Genomic DNA, 14,724 nt, shown 5'->3' on the forward strand with positions numbered 1-14,724 from the left:
GGAGAGGAGAGTTATTAAATGGAGAGTTAGAGGTATTGGGAAGATGGAAGGAATATTTTGAGGAATTGTTAAATGTTGATGAAGATAGGGAAGCTGTGATTTCGTGTATAGGGCAAGGAGGAATAACATCTTGTAGGAGTGAGGAAGAGCCAGTTGTGAGTGTGGGGGAAGTTCGTGAGGCAGTAGGTAAAATGAAAGGGGGTAAGGCAGCCGGGATTGATGGGATAAAGATAGAAATGTTAAAAGCAGGTGGGGATATAGTTTTGGAGTGGTTGGTGCAATTGTTTAATAAATGTATGGAAGAGGGTAAGGTACCTAGGGATTGGCAGAGAGCATGCATAGTTCCTTTGTATAAAGGCAAAGGGGATAAAAGAGAGTGCAAAAATTATAGGGGGATAAGTCTGTTGAGTGTACCTGGTAAAGTGTATGGTAGAGTTATAATTGAAAGAATTAAGAGTAAGACGGAGAATAGGATAGCAGATGAACAAGGAGGCTTTAGGAAAGGTAGGGGGTGTGTGGACCAGGTGTTTACAGTGAAACATATAAGTGAACAGTATTTAGATAAGGCTAAAGAGGTCTTTGTGGCATTTATGGATTTGGAAAAGGCGTATGACAGGGTGGATAGGGGGGCAATGTGGCAGATGTTGCAAGTGTATGGTGTAGGAGATAGGTTACTGAAAGCAGTGAAGAGTTTTTACGAGGATAGTGAGGCTCAAGTTAGAGTATGTAGGAAAGAGGGAAATTTTTTCCCAGTAAAAGTAGGCCTTAGACAAGGATGTGTGATGTCACCGTGGTTGTTTAATATATTTATAGATGGGGTTGTAAGAGAAGTAAATGCGAGGGTCTTGGCAAGAGGCGTGGAGTTAAAAGATAAAGAATCACACACAAAGTGGGAGTTGTCACAGCTGCTCTTTGCTGATGACACTGTGCTCTTGGGAGATTCTGAAGAGAAGTTGCAGAGATTGGTGGATGAATTTGGTAGGGTGTGCAAAAGAAGAAAATTAAAGGTGAATACAGGAAAGAGTAAGGTTATGAGGATAACAAAAAGATTAGGTGATGAAAGATTGAATATCAGATTGGAGGGAGAGAGTATGGAGGAGGTGAACGTATTCAGATATTTGGGAGTGGACGTGTCAGCGGATGGGTCTATGAAAGATGAGGTGAATCATAGAATTGATGAGGGAAAAAGAGTGAGTGGTGCACTTAGGAGTCTGTGGAGACAAAGAACTTTGTCCTTGGAGGCAAAGAGGGGAATGTATGAGAGTATAGTTTTACCAACGCTCTTATATGGGTGTGAAGCGTGGGTGATGAATGTTGCAGCGAGGAGAAGGCTGGAGGCAGTGGAGATGTCATGTCTGAGGGCAATGTGTGGTGTGAATATAATGCAGAGAATTCGTAGTTTGGAAGTTAGGAGGAGGTGCGGGATTACCAAAACTGTTGTCCAGAGGGCTGAGGAAGGGTTGTTGAGGTGGTTCGGACATGTAGAGAGAATGGAGCGAAACAGAATGACTTCAAGAGTGTATCAGTCTGTAGTGGAAGGAAGGCGGGGTAGGGGTCGGTCTAGGAAGGGTTGGAGGGAGGGGGTAAAGGAGGTTTTGTGTGCGAGGGGCTTGGACTTCCAGCAGGCATGCTTGAGCGTGTTTGATAGGAGTGAATGGAGACAAATGGTTTTTAATACTTGACGTGCTGTTGGAGTGTGAGCAAAGTATCATTTATGAAGGGATTCAGGGAAACCGGCAGGCCGGACTTGAGTCCTGGAGATGGGAAGTACAGTGCCTGCACTCTGAAGGAGGGGTGTTAATGTTGCAGTTTAAAAACTGTAGTGTAAAGCACCCTTCTGGCAAGACAGTGATGGAGTGAATGATGGTGAAAGTTTTTCTTTTTCGGGCCACCCTGCCTTGGTGGGAATCGGCCGGTGTGATAATAATAAAAAAAAAAAAAAAAAAAAAAAAAAAAAAAAAAAAAAAAAAAAAAATAATATATATATATATATATATATGCAAAACAACCACTCTGAAAGAATAGAGAAATTCTAAGCGCTTTCGTGACTACTCACATTATCAAGGAACTTGATAATGTGAGTAGTCACGAAAACGCTTGGAATTTCTCTATTCTTTCAGAGTGGTTGTTTTGCATATTCTGAAATCACCTGTTTACTGTGATCTTATTGCATATATATATATATATATATATATATATATATATATATATATATATATATATATATATATATATATATATATATATATATATATATATATATATATATATATATATATATATATATATATATATATATAAATATATATATATATATATATTTACTACCCTTCCCAATTTCTCCACTCACCTTTGCAGCATCTCTTAAGAATCTTCCAAAAGAATTGTCATTAGCAAAGAATAACTGTCAGCTCCCATTTCGTATCAGATGCATTATCTTTTAATCTCGCTCTTTTTCCCATCGCCACTTCCTTCACAACACCATCTATAAATGTACTGAACAACCATTGTGACATCACACATCCCTTTCTAAGGACTTACTTTTAACGGATAATAATTCCCTTCTCTCCTGTTGGACCTCACTTTTCTGTATAAGGTTTCATGACTGTTTCTAGTAACCTATTACATATTCCATGCACTTGCAACATCTGCCACATTGACCTATCTGTCCACTCTGTCAAATGCTTTTCCTGAATCCATAAATGCGACAGTTTCTACTTCTCATTTAAGTATTATTCACTTATATGTTTCAATGTAGGCACTTGATCTATACATTCCCTACCGTTCCTAAAAACTACTTATTCCTTTGCAGGTTTTCTTTCTTATCCTTAATTCTTTCAATAATAATTATACCGCAGACTTTACCTGATCTACTCAACAGGCTTCAGCTCCTGTAATTTTTATTCACTCTTTTGTCCACTGTTTTCTTACAGTATATAAAGACCTGTCTTGCTCGCTCCTTAGGTACCTTTGTTTCTTTTGTGAATCAATTAAACAAATATACTAACCACCCCAAAACTATATTCCCACTTGTTTAAGCATCTCGGTCTTAATCCTGTCTGCTTCACCGTCTTCTTTTCCTATGGTTTGTGATTCCTGTAGATGGGTAAGATATGTTTTTCTTCTGTTCCGGTGTGTGTAAGAAGAGTACTGGCGTGGTTAGAACATTACCGTCTTGATAAGAACATTACTGGTGTGGTAAGAACATTACTGGCGTGGCAAGAACAGTACTGGCGTGGAAAGAAGAGTACTGGCGTGGTTATAACATTAGTCTTGATAAGAACATTACTTGCATGGTAAGAACATTACTGTCTTGATAAGAACATTACTGGCGTGGTAAGAACATTATGGGCGTGGTAAGAGCAGTACGGGCGTGGGAAACTGAGGTGGAGGCGTGTACCACCGTCGCAAGCCCTGCAGGAGGCCGTGACGGAGGCAGGTCTAAGAGCCGTCCTCTCACTTAAACTCCCGCAAGATGAGGTGAATACTCGCTAAACTGCACCTTATTTGCAAAGTGGAAATACTACCCGGGCTTTAATTGATGCGGCCGTGCAGGGAGCAGCGCCTCTGGTGGTGACCTTCAAGTCAACCCGTAATTAATCATCATTACCCACAATTCTAATTACCGTTCAGTTGTTTCGTTAAGTGCCGGTCGGCGGGCGGCGTTGTAGCAGGGCCGTGTAGCGACAATGCTGATTGCTCTAGCAGTCATGATTTAGGAACTCGCCTGAATATTTTAAGGGGGGTTTAATTTTCGGTTTGAGAACACTTCACGGCTGTTTCCTATAGGCTAACTACTTCACGCCTGCCTGGCTTGCGTGCGGCGCCGCCGTGAAGCTCATGGCGAGTTTGGGCTACCCGGTGGAAGGGTTAATTTGTATAAGCTCCTGTCGCTCTTCTCTCTGCCTGCTGCGTGTACATGTACGGCAGACACACATGCAGAACTATGTTACCCTCGTGGGTAGAGCGAAACGTGAACCTTATACAAGCTTGCTCTGTATATAGTGCTCTGTATTGCCCTTGATGAGCCATGCTTGGCCCTTCGAGTGATAACTTTGATGGTATTGAAGAGATTTTGATCCAAGAACTGAAACCGTCCGATCCTTCCTCTTTTGATTAAATCTTATTACCTTCCATTTCCAGTTTTTTATAACTCGTAAGGATTTAGCGCTTTACAATTTATATGATACTACTACTACTACTACTACTACTACTACTACTACTACTACTACTAATAATAATAATAATAATAATAATAATAATAATAATAATAATAATAATAATAAACTCGAAGTGGTAATGGAGGGTATTCAGGTTTATAGGTAGGAATAGGAGTAGCTCCTATTCCTAATATCAAGAACCCTTTCACCAACATCAAGGCACATCCCTTCACAGGACCTAGAGGATAATATTCCGAAGGAAGGATGGTCGGCGGAACTCCGAAGAGCTCCTGAAGAGCTTTGAAGAGCTCCGAGGAGCTTTAAAGACCTCTGAGGAACTTCTGTGCAAAAGATCAACTTGACCTCATGTTTTGTGAAGTAGCAGAGCAACACAACTCTGCGCCACTTAGTACCCAGGGGATAGCTTCGTACCCAGGGGGATAACTTCGTACCCAGGGGGATAACTTTCATGCACAGGGAGTAGGTTTCGTGCCTATGGGTACTTTTCGTGCTTTGAGGTAATTTTCGTGCTAAGTAGGTACTTTAATCCTTTTTTTTCATATATTATTTTATTTTGATCCTCCCTTTTCTTCTGCTGTTTGTGCTTTCCTATGGGAGAGATGGAAGAGGACGAGGAGGACGACGAAGAGGAGAGGGCAGGAGGGTTCTGTTACGTCTGTTATTTATTATTGTCAATTTTATATTCAATACTGTCAAGGAATTTTTGTCCACTTTTTCCTTGGCAATTATGACTATGTATTACCCTGATCTCATTGCAAGAATAAACATCTCTTCACTCTGTGTGTGTGTTTTATTTAAACTATCTCGTTACTGCAGCTATGGAGGGAGCAGTTCCAGTAGTGAAGACAACAGTACCAGTAGTGAAGACAACAGTACCAGTGGTGAAGACAATAGTACCAGTAGTGAAGACAACAGTACCAGTAGTGAAGACAACAGTACCAGTAGTGAAGACAACAGTACCAGTAGTGAAGACAACAGTACCAGTAGCGAAGACAACAGTACCAGTAGTGAAGACAACAGTACCAGTAGTAAAGACAACAGTACCAGTAGTGAAGACAACAGTACCAGTAGTAAAGACAACAATACCAGTAGTGAAGATAACAGTACCAGTAGTGAAGACAACAGTACCAGTAGTGAAGACAACAGTACCAGTAGTGAAGACAACAGTACCAGTAGTAAAGACAACAGTACCAGCAGTAAAGACAACAGTAACAGTAGTGAAGACAACAGTACCAGTAGTGAAGACAACAGTACCAGTAGTGAAGACAACAGTACCAGTAGTGAAGACAACAGTACCAGTAGTAAAGACAACAGTACCAGTAGTGAAGACAACAGTACCAGTAGTGAAGACAACAGTACCAGTAGTAAAGACAACAGTACCAGTAGTGAAGACAACGGTACCAGTAGTGAAGACAACAGTACCAGTAGTAAAGACAACAGTACCAGTAGTGAAGACAACAGTACCAGTAGTAAAGACAACAGTACCAGTAGTGAAGACAACAGTACCAGTAGTGAAGACAACAGTACCAGTAGTAAAGACAACAGTACCAGTAGTGAAGACAACGGTACCAGTAGTGAAGACAACAGTACCAGTAGTAAAGACAACAGTACCAGTAGTGAAGACAACAGTACCAGTAGTAAAGACAACAGTACCAGTAGTGAAGACAACAGTACCAGTAGTGAAGACAACAGTACCAGTAGTAAAGACAACAGTACCAGTAGTGAAGACAACAGCACCAGTAGTGAAGACAACACTACCAGTAGTGAAGACAACAGTACCAGTAGTGAAGACAGAATTGATGGTTAAATACCTGGTTATATCTCTGAAGACAACGTCTCTGTGTTAGGTGCTCACACAGCGCTGGTGATGTCAAGTGGAAGACAATCCCTCATGTTGGATCTTCAACACACACAGCATTGCGTGAACGTTCAGACGCACTAATGGACCACGATACGTCTAGCACTGCTGCCCTTTGATGTTATTTCGTTACTGTCGCGTAACCATACTTGATTACATGCTAATTTAAACCAATCTGTCATGTGTTATCATCTATCAGTGGCTCTGGTAATTATCTTCTCCTGGGCTGGAAAGGAAGTATTACAGAATTATTAAGAAGGAAATTAAAGGTATTTGTATACTGAAAGTAAGAGCATGTAAGATTTACCTGTCATCTCACGTGTCCATTAGACAGAAATAAATGATCAGCGGAACTGCCAAAACTCAAAAAAAAAAAAAAAATAAGTAAATAAATAAACTGCGTGAAGAATTTAGAATATCAAACATAATTTTTTTTTGTGGTCTAAGATCTGGCAGAAATGAACAAACTGTACAGTGCGTTAAGCGTACGACGTATGTGTAGGAGAGCAGTCACTCATGCACAGTCAAGGGAATTCCCCTCATCCTCTCAAGGTGACCCAGCTTCAGTGGCAGGGTGTTAAGAGTGTCGTGCATGACACTGTGTGGCAGGGTGTTAAGAGTGTCGTGCATGACACTGTGTGGCAGGGTGTTAAGAGTGTCGTGCATGGCACTGTGTGGCAGGGTGTTAAGAGTGTCGTGCATGACACTGTGTGGCAGGGTGTTAAGAGGGTAATGCATGACACTGTGTGGCAGGGTGTTAAGAGTGTAGTGCATGACACTGTGTGGCAGGGTGTTAAGAGTGTAGTGCATGACACTTTGTGGCAGGGTGTTAAGAGGGTAATGCATGACACTGTGTGGAAGGGTGTTAAGAGTGTAGTGCATGACACTGTGTGGCAGGGTGTTAAGAGGGTAATGCATGACACTGTGTGGCAGGGTGTTAAGAGTGTAGTGCATGACACTGTGTGGCAGGGTGTTAAGAGTGTAGTGCATGACACTTTGTGGCAGGGTGTTAAGAGGGTAATGCATGACACTGTGTGGAAGGGTGTTAAGAGTGTAGTGCATGACACTGTGTGGTAGGGTGTTAAGAGTGTAGTGCATGACACTGTGTGGCAGGGTGTTAAGAGTGTAGTGCATGACACTGTGTGGCAGGGTGTTAAGAGTGTAGTGCATGACACTGTGTGGCAGGGTGTTAAGAGGGTAATGCATGACACTGTGTGGCAGGGTGTTAAGAGTGTAGTGCATGACACTGTGTGGCAGGGTGTTAAGAGTGTAGTGCATGACACTGTGTGGCAGGGTGTTAAGAGTGTAATGCATGACACTGTGTGGCAGGGTGTTAAGAGTGTAATGCATGACACTGTGTGGCAGGGTGTTAAGAGTGTAATGCATGACACTGTGTGGCAGGGTGTTAAGAGTGTAGTTCATAACATTGCGTGGCAGGGTATTTAATAAGAGAATAGTGTGTAGCACTGCTTGACAGGGTGTTAAGGAAGAAAGCAAACACTGTGTGAGAGGGTGTAAAGGAATAGACAAGTGTACAACAGTATGTCATGACGGCGCGTATGTGTATTTGTGTGTGTACTCACCTAGTTGTGTTGACCGGGGTCGATTCATGGCTTCCTATCGCGCTTCTTCACTATCAGAGACAGGTAGCACCGATTCCTTTCCTTCAGAAGAGAGCAGTATACATATACACATGATGGAGCTATTTTTAGATATTTACTGACCCCAGTTAGTCTTGTAAGATTCTTACTTGCAAACGAACTATTCCAGTATGATTTGCACAGCCCAATTTGTCTATAAGGCTTTGTATTTTAGGGGGGTAATATATTAGTGAAGCCCACATTTATGTAAATCTATATGTAATTTTTATCATAAGTCGAAATGATGAACGTCCAAGAGGTACAACTTCTGTTACTCTACACAGCCTATGTAAACCACACAAAAATATATATTATTAACTATACATATTTATTATTTGGGTAAAGAACTCGTATGTGTTTTGCAAATAGTTATTACTATTATTACTATTATTATTATTATTATTATTATTATTATTATTATTATTATTATTATTATTATTATTATTATTATTATTATTATTATTATTAATATTATTATTATTATTACTATTATTATTATTATTATTATTATTATTATTATTATTATTATTATTATTATTATTATTATTATTATTGTTGTTGTTGTTGTTGTTGTTGTTGTTGATGCTGCTATTATTATCATTATTATTACATTGCTCAATATGTGGGGCCTATATACATAGATCACGTTATATAAGTTAACTTAAGTAACCTAAGTCATGTTACAGGACGTAAGACAGGTTACATGGTCTGAGTCAGGTGTAGGAGCATCTGACCTCAGTTCAGATGCTCCTATACCTGACTTTTCCACATTAACTTTACCCCAGTTCAACCCCTTCCCCTACCCTTCATAGTAACTTCAGCACCGCTGTGTTGATACCTTTGAAGCTACCGTAGCGTCTGTACCCATCGTCGCTTACTTGACGTTATCCCCATTGTCTTACGTTTCCCAGCCCAAGTTGTCGCATCTCATTACCTGATGTATAAAAGTAAATGACACATGTGTGAGAGGATGTGAAAGCAATGATGCAGCGTGAAGTGGATGCTGGGTAAAAAAACAAAATTCTTGATCAGTAATAGAGATAAGTGTAGCTACGTTATGACGTACATCTAACCGATAATAATTGACAGGATCTTCCTTCGCCTTTCTTCCCAGTTTTCTCCCTTCTCTCCCACTTCGTCCTGTTTATTTTCACTCACTTTCTAATGCTATGCGCTATCCTTTTGTCTTTTCCTCCTTTCTGTCTTGGATTTTACTCGTACATAGGATTTATTTTGGCTCTTTCCACTTAATTTTTTCATTCCAGCTCCTTGTTGTCCCCGTGGTTCTCTTTATTCTTCGTTCTTCATCCCCTTCTCCTCACTTTCTCCGCCTACCTACCCTTCCCTCCCCCTTCCCTTACTCCTCCCTCCCATTCTTACCCATCACAAACAGGTATAGGTTTCAGATTCACTACAAAGGCCATTTGAATAACAAATCTGCGTCGGTAATGAGAATGGCCGAGGCCTACATGTGGTGGGTGAGGCCTACACGTGGTGGGTGAGGCCTACACGTGGTGGGTGAGGCCTGCACGTGGTGATGAGGCTTATATTTGCTGGGTACGATCTACAAGTGTTGGGTAAAGCCTTCACGTAGTGGATGAAGCCTACATATGGTGGGTGAGACTCACACACACAAGGTCTCAGACGCCAGAGAACAGTAGATCAAGAGGCTCAAGGGGCACGTAAGTTCCCCCGTCTTTTAATAATATTTTTGTTATTACGTGCCTCGTAAGGTTTGGACCTGATATCTGACGCTCCTGCTGTGAGGGGGCGTCCCTCTCCACACATATCCCACCTCGTCTTGACAGATTTCATTATCGTATGTATGTACGATACCCGCTCAGCGTGATAAAACATAACAGTGAAACATAATCTTTCTTCTCACAAAGTAATTCTCATATAGCAAAATTTAACATCTCACTACAGACGTGTGCTATATTTTTTTTAATTACCTTCCGTTGCTATTAACTTCATCTCTCTCTCTCTCTTACCGTCTTTCCAATAATTTATCTCTCCTTTCTCTCCTTTTTTTCTTGCTTCCTTGCTTCCTTCCTTCCTTTCCTTCTTTCTTTTCCTTATGAGTGTCTGGTTGCAGCAGCAGTATTAGTAAAGGCAGCAGCACCAGCGATGACAGCAACACCAACAGATCATAATATTAAGGAAGATCACAACATTCAGGCAAGAGTTACTCAGGTCCTTTGTTTTCAGTCTTCTCTCTAGATTTCTGTGACCCACAGATACTTTTTACTAGTGCTTGAAAGTTACGTGTTCTCTATCTCGCTGTCACAGAATTTTACCCACGAGAAAAAAAATGTTATCCGTGAAGGGGATCAAGTCTCTCAAGGTTTAATTCAATTTTATGAAATACTTATGGTTTGGTCACTATCGATGATAGATCCAGGATAAAGTCTACCGATGCGTCTGGCTAGTTGTTTGATATAACGTAAATAGCAACAGATAATTAAATATAAATTGAACCTGCATTTTCGTTTATCATGGAAACTAACTCGAACAAATCCTTAGAGTCACTCAAGATATATTTGCAGATTTTGGATTTAAAATGTCAGTAGTGAAAGTCAAGGTTAAAAAATATCTAACATCGTAGCACCCGAGAGAAGAGACGTAAATATCCCTGCAAAAAATCCTAACCTATTCTCTGATTCGTAAGTAAGCTACTTGACTCATTTCCACAAATCAGGATTCATGACCACATTATTCTTCTCCAATATCGAGAAAATTATCAATTGTTGTTCCTGCAGATACAACATTTGGCGAAAAAAAAGGCATTCTTGCTGTTGAAAATATATGATTTTACCTAGAAATTTAAAACCAGTTTAGAAAAATGTATTTATCTGAGTTTATTAAACTCCAGATTACACTCCGTCCTATATTCATTATGTACTTTATGTCTTATTCTCATGTTGAGTTTAAAGATCCAGAACAATACTTAAGAAGATAGAATGGTGCACAACTTGATGAATGCTCTGATAGGTAAGACAAATGCGCAATACTGAGGAATCTTCATTGTCTAAACTTTTAGCCTACACAGCAGGCTTGTTCAGTTGAACACAGGAGATTATAACACTGGAGACATTAGCAGTGGAAGGTTATAATCACCCACATGCGACTGATAAAACCAGCTGTGCGAAAGAAACGTTTCAACAGTACAAATTTTTAAATGTTGCACATGGGTCTTAGTCAGTCGTCAACTTGTTGGAATTATTATCTCCGGTGGATTAGCACCCAAAATACCTCTTCTTCCCCCACAAAAAAAAAAAGGTGGATTATTTACATCGAGGTCCCCTGGGTGTTACTTTCATCATTCGAATAACAGGCAGGTATAATTTACTGCATGGTGAACAGGGGTAGTATGCGTAAGGAGACTTTGCCTCGACGTGTAGCCGCATCCATGATTAAACCCGGGTTCTTAGATTGTGAGCCCAACGCTTTACCACTGAGCTTGAAACAGTACTAAAGATCACACGAAAAGCTGCACAAAGAAACAAGACAAGCGGACACCAAACAATGCATACATATCATTCCACTGTTCCAGACACAACATTGTATTGTAGACAGAAAGCTACTTTTGCCCAGCGAGAATTAGTTATTATTACTAATACTTCCAAGTCCATCTGAACCACTTAAGTAGGTTACGTGTATAATAAATAATACCGACCTATTAGAGAAGCAACTAGTGGTAGATGCAACAGTGATATCTTGTACCTAGTGAATTTTAACTTCCACCTGTAAGTCAGGAGTGTCTCAGAGCTGGGGCAGATTGACATTATATCTTTATAATGCAAGTAGACACGTAGACATGTAGACATGTAGCATGTTGACAAAGATGCTAAAGCTCACTAGATGTATTTCGGTCCCTTCGCGTTCCGAGAAAGGTATCCACGTATTCCAAAGCCTAGCCCACTCTACTCCAATTTCACACACAATTCAGAATTCTGAAAAAGCTTCACTTGTAGTTGAATATCATCGCTGAACATTTGAAACTAATCAGAAGTTATTCACCAGTGATTATATAGAGACTAATATCCCAGTTTCCTCAATAGAAACTTAAAATTGGAAATTACAGTCCAAAACCAGTTCGAACTTTCCACTAAGATGCACCAACTTAAAAAGTTTAAAGCCAACTTAAAAAGCACTTAAGTCTGAAGTTGTTCAGAAGTTGTATTCTAAGAAGGTCGTCTATTTTTTTTTTTTTTATTCGTCTATGTTTTAAACCTGCCAGTTCCGAATATGTTGAAATCCTTTTATTTTCTCCGCTTAAGCTCTCTTCTCTGTCTTGGTCATACTTCCAGTGATTATTTGAGATGAAGCCATAATTAAACTACTTACATCTTTCTGACGTTTCGCCATCCAGTGGCTTTATCAATACAAGTTTCACTGTATTTAGGTACTGTGGAATGCCAAGATTTTACCCGAATTAGGCTTTTTCACGTGAAGGATAAACAATTGCTTCATTATTTATCTTAGTAAGGAATTAGCTGAGTAATCACCAGCCAGAAAACCTGGGATGTATGGAACAACTAAATAAATCAGTGAGTGATCAGCAATGTAAATCAGAGCAGTAATTGTAAGGAAGGAGCTTGCAGACTGGGGCTCACCCCAACACACCCAAAGTTCATAATAATTAAGAGTGCTGTGAACACGTCCCAAGTAGGTGGAGGGTTATGTTTTGGCCTCGTCTGGGGCTGCTGTGGACGCTACCGAGTACTCGTTACCCAGGGCTCATTACTTGCCTCTTTTACACATGAACATATTTACATTTTACATATTTACATGTAATAGTATGCTGTGCATTTAAGACCCACCCCGCGCTGGCCTTGTTATGCTGTGTCTCCATGTTCAACTCCATGTTCAACCTTCTTCAAGAAAAAAGTTGACTTTCCAAAGTGTTACAGTTGTGAATATCTCTATGCTCTAAATCGAGACCAAATTAGATGTTAGATATTCTAGGTTAGGTTAGGTAAATCTGCTCTACCGTTTTCAGTGTTATAACTATATTTTTAAGAATATGTTTCTGGAGCTATTCAGTGCTGATGAAGAGATGTAAGTAATGATTTCTCGCTTTGGGAAGAGGGAGATAAAATATTTCAGGAGTGAGAAAAGCCAGCTGTAAGTGAAGGAAAGGTGCTTGAAGCCCTGGAGAGAATAGAAGGGGGTAAAGGAGGGGAGTGCAACAGACAAGTGTAGTAGTAGCAGCAGCAGCAACACACACAGCAAGAGGCATTCTTGAGCTTCCCCAGTGCTCGGGCTTAATGCCAAAAGCTGGGATGTGACTCCAGAAGAATCCTGTAGTGTCTGCTGCCTTTGCACCTCCTGATATTGTCTGCTGCTATGCAGCTGCTACACCCTTCGAGCCCAATATGGGCGGGGTTTGTGGCAGCCCAAGGTGCCTAGCTTCTCCCTCAGAGCCCCGTGGGGGCGGGAATAGGGCTAGGCCTGTAGACAGGTGGTCCCAGAAGACCAGCTGTCCCCATGGCAGACATTTGTCTGAGACATTCCCTCGACAGGGAGCCAAGGCCGGGCCACCTCTTGGAAAAGGCCGGGGCCGGTTGACTATACTGATAAATCTACAACAAAACAAGGTAAAGGAGCTGGTATTATGGGATCAAGAAAGAAATGTTAAAAACAGGTAGGAATATAGTTTTGGAGTAGTTGGTGCGTTTGTTCAATAATTGTATGAAAGAGGGCAAGATACCTTGGGATTGGTAGAGAGCTTGCCTAGTTCCTTCTTATAAAGGAAAAGGGGATTAAGGAGAATTTATGAATTACTGGGGAATACGCCAGTTGAGTATACCAGGTAAAGCACATGTATATGACAGATATTTTATTGAAAGAATTAAGGGGAAAACGAGCAACAGGATCACAGATGAACAAATAGGTTTTAGGAAGGGTAGGTAAAGTGTAGACCAAGTATTTACACTGAAGCATATAAGTGAACAATATTTAGATGAACGTAGTTTTAATTGCATTTATGTATTTAGAAAAGGCATATAATAGTGTAGATAGGGGAACAACGTGGTAGATGTTGCAAGAGTGTGGAATAGGTGGTAGATTACTGAAAACAGTTAAAAGTTTTAATGAGGATAGTGAGACTCAGGTTATGGTGTGTAGGTGAGAGGGAGATTATTTTCTAGTAAATGTAGGCCTTAGAGACGTGTGGTGTCGCCATGGTTGTTTAGCATATTTATAGATGGGATTCTAAACGAAGTGAATGATCAGGTGATGGGAAGAGGTGCACCATTTAAAGATAAAGAACCTAATACAAAATACGAGTTATCACAGATGCTTTTCGCCCGATGACACTGTGCTTTTGGGAGATTCTGAAAAATAAGTCGCAAGGTTGGTGGACGAATTTGGGAGGGTATGTAAAAGAAGGAAACTAAAAGTGGACATAGGAAAGAACAAAGTGATGGAGAAAAATAAGATGACTTGGAGGGTGTATAAATCTGTAGTATAGGGAGCTACAAATAACTAAGAAAAGTTGGAGGTAAGGGGTTATAGGGGGATTTGTATGCGAGGGGCTTGAACATCCAACAGGAGTGTGTGAGCGTGTTAGATAGGACTGAGTGAAGGAAAGAGGTTTTTATGACTTCACGCTCTGTTGGAGTTAGCAAGGTAACATTTATAAAAGGATTCAGGGAAACCGGTTAACTGGACTTGAGTCCTGGAGGTGGGAAGTAGAGTGCCTGCACTCTGAAGAAGGGGTGAAGATATTGCAATTTGGAAGGACACCTAAACTATAATGTAAGCGCTCCTCTGGCAAGACGCTGATGAAGTAAGCGACGGTGAGAGTGTTTCTTCTTTTTCGGGCTGCCCTACCTCGGTGGGAGACGGCCGGCGTGTTAAAAAAAGATTATATAAATTAATTTATATTTATTTATATTTAATCGATAATAACGAAATTACATAAACTAGTGTAATAAATCTGTCACATGTAAGACATCCTCGTCTCACATTTAGCTGGAAACTACATGCTCGTTATGGTATGGATTTCCAAATTACAAGCACTCTTCTTTTGTGACTTCCA

The sequence above is a fragment of the Cherax quadricarinatus genome, chromosome 20, assembly GCF_038502225.1.
Source record: "Cherax quadricarinatus isolate ZL_2023a chromosome 20, ASM3850222v1, whole genome shotgun sequence".
In the NCBI taxonomy this organism is placed as follows: Eukaryota; Metazoa; Arthropoda; class Malacostraca; order Decapoda; family Parastacidae; genus Cherax; species Cherax quadricarinatus.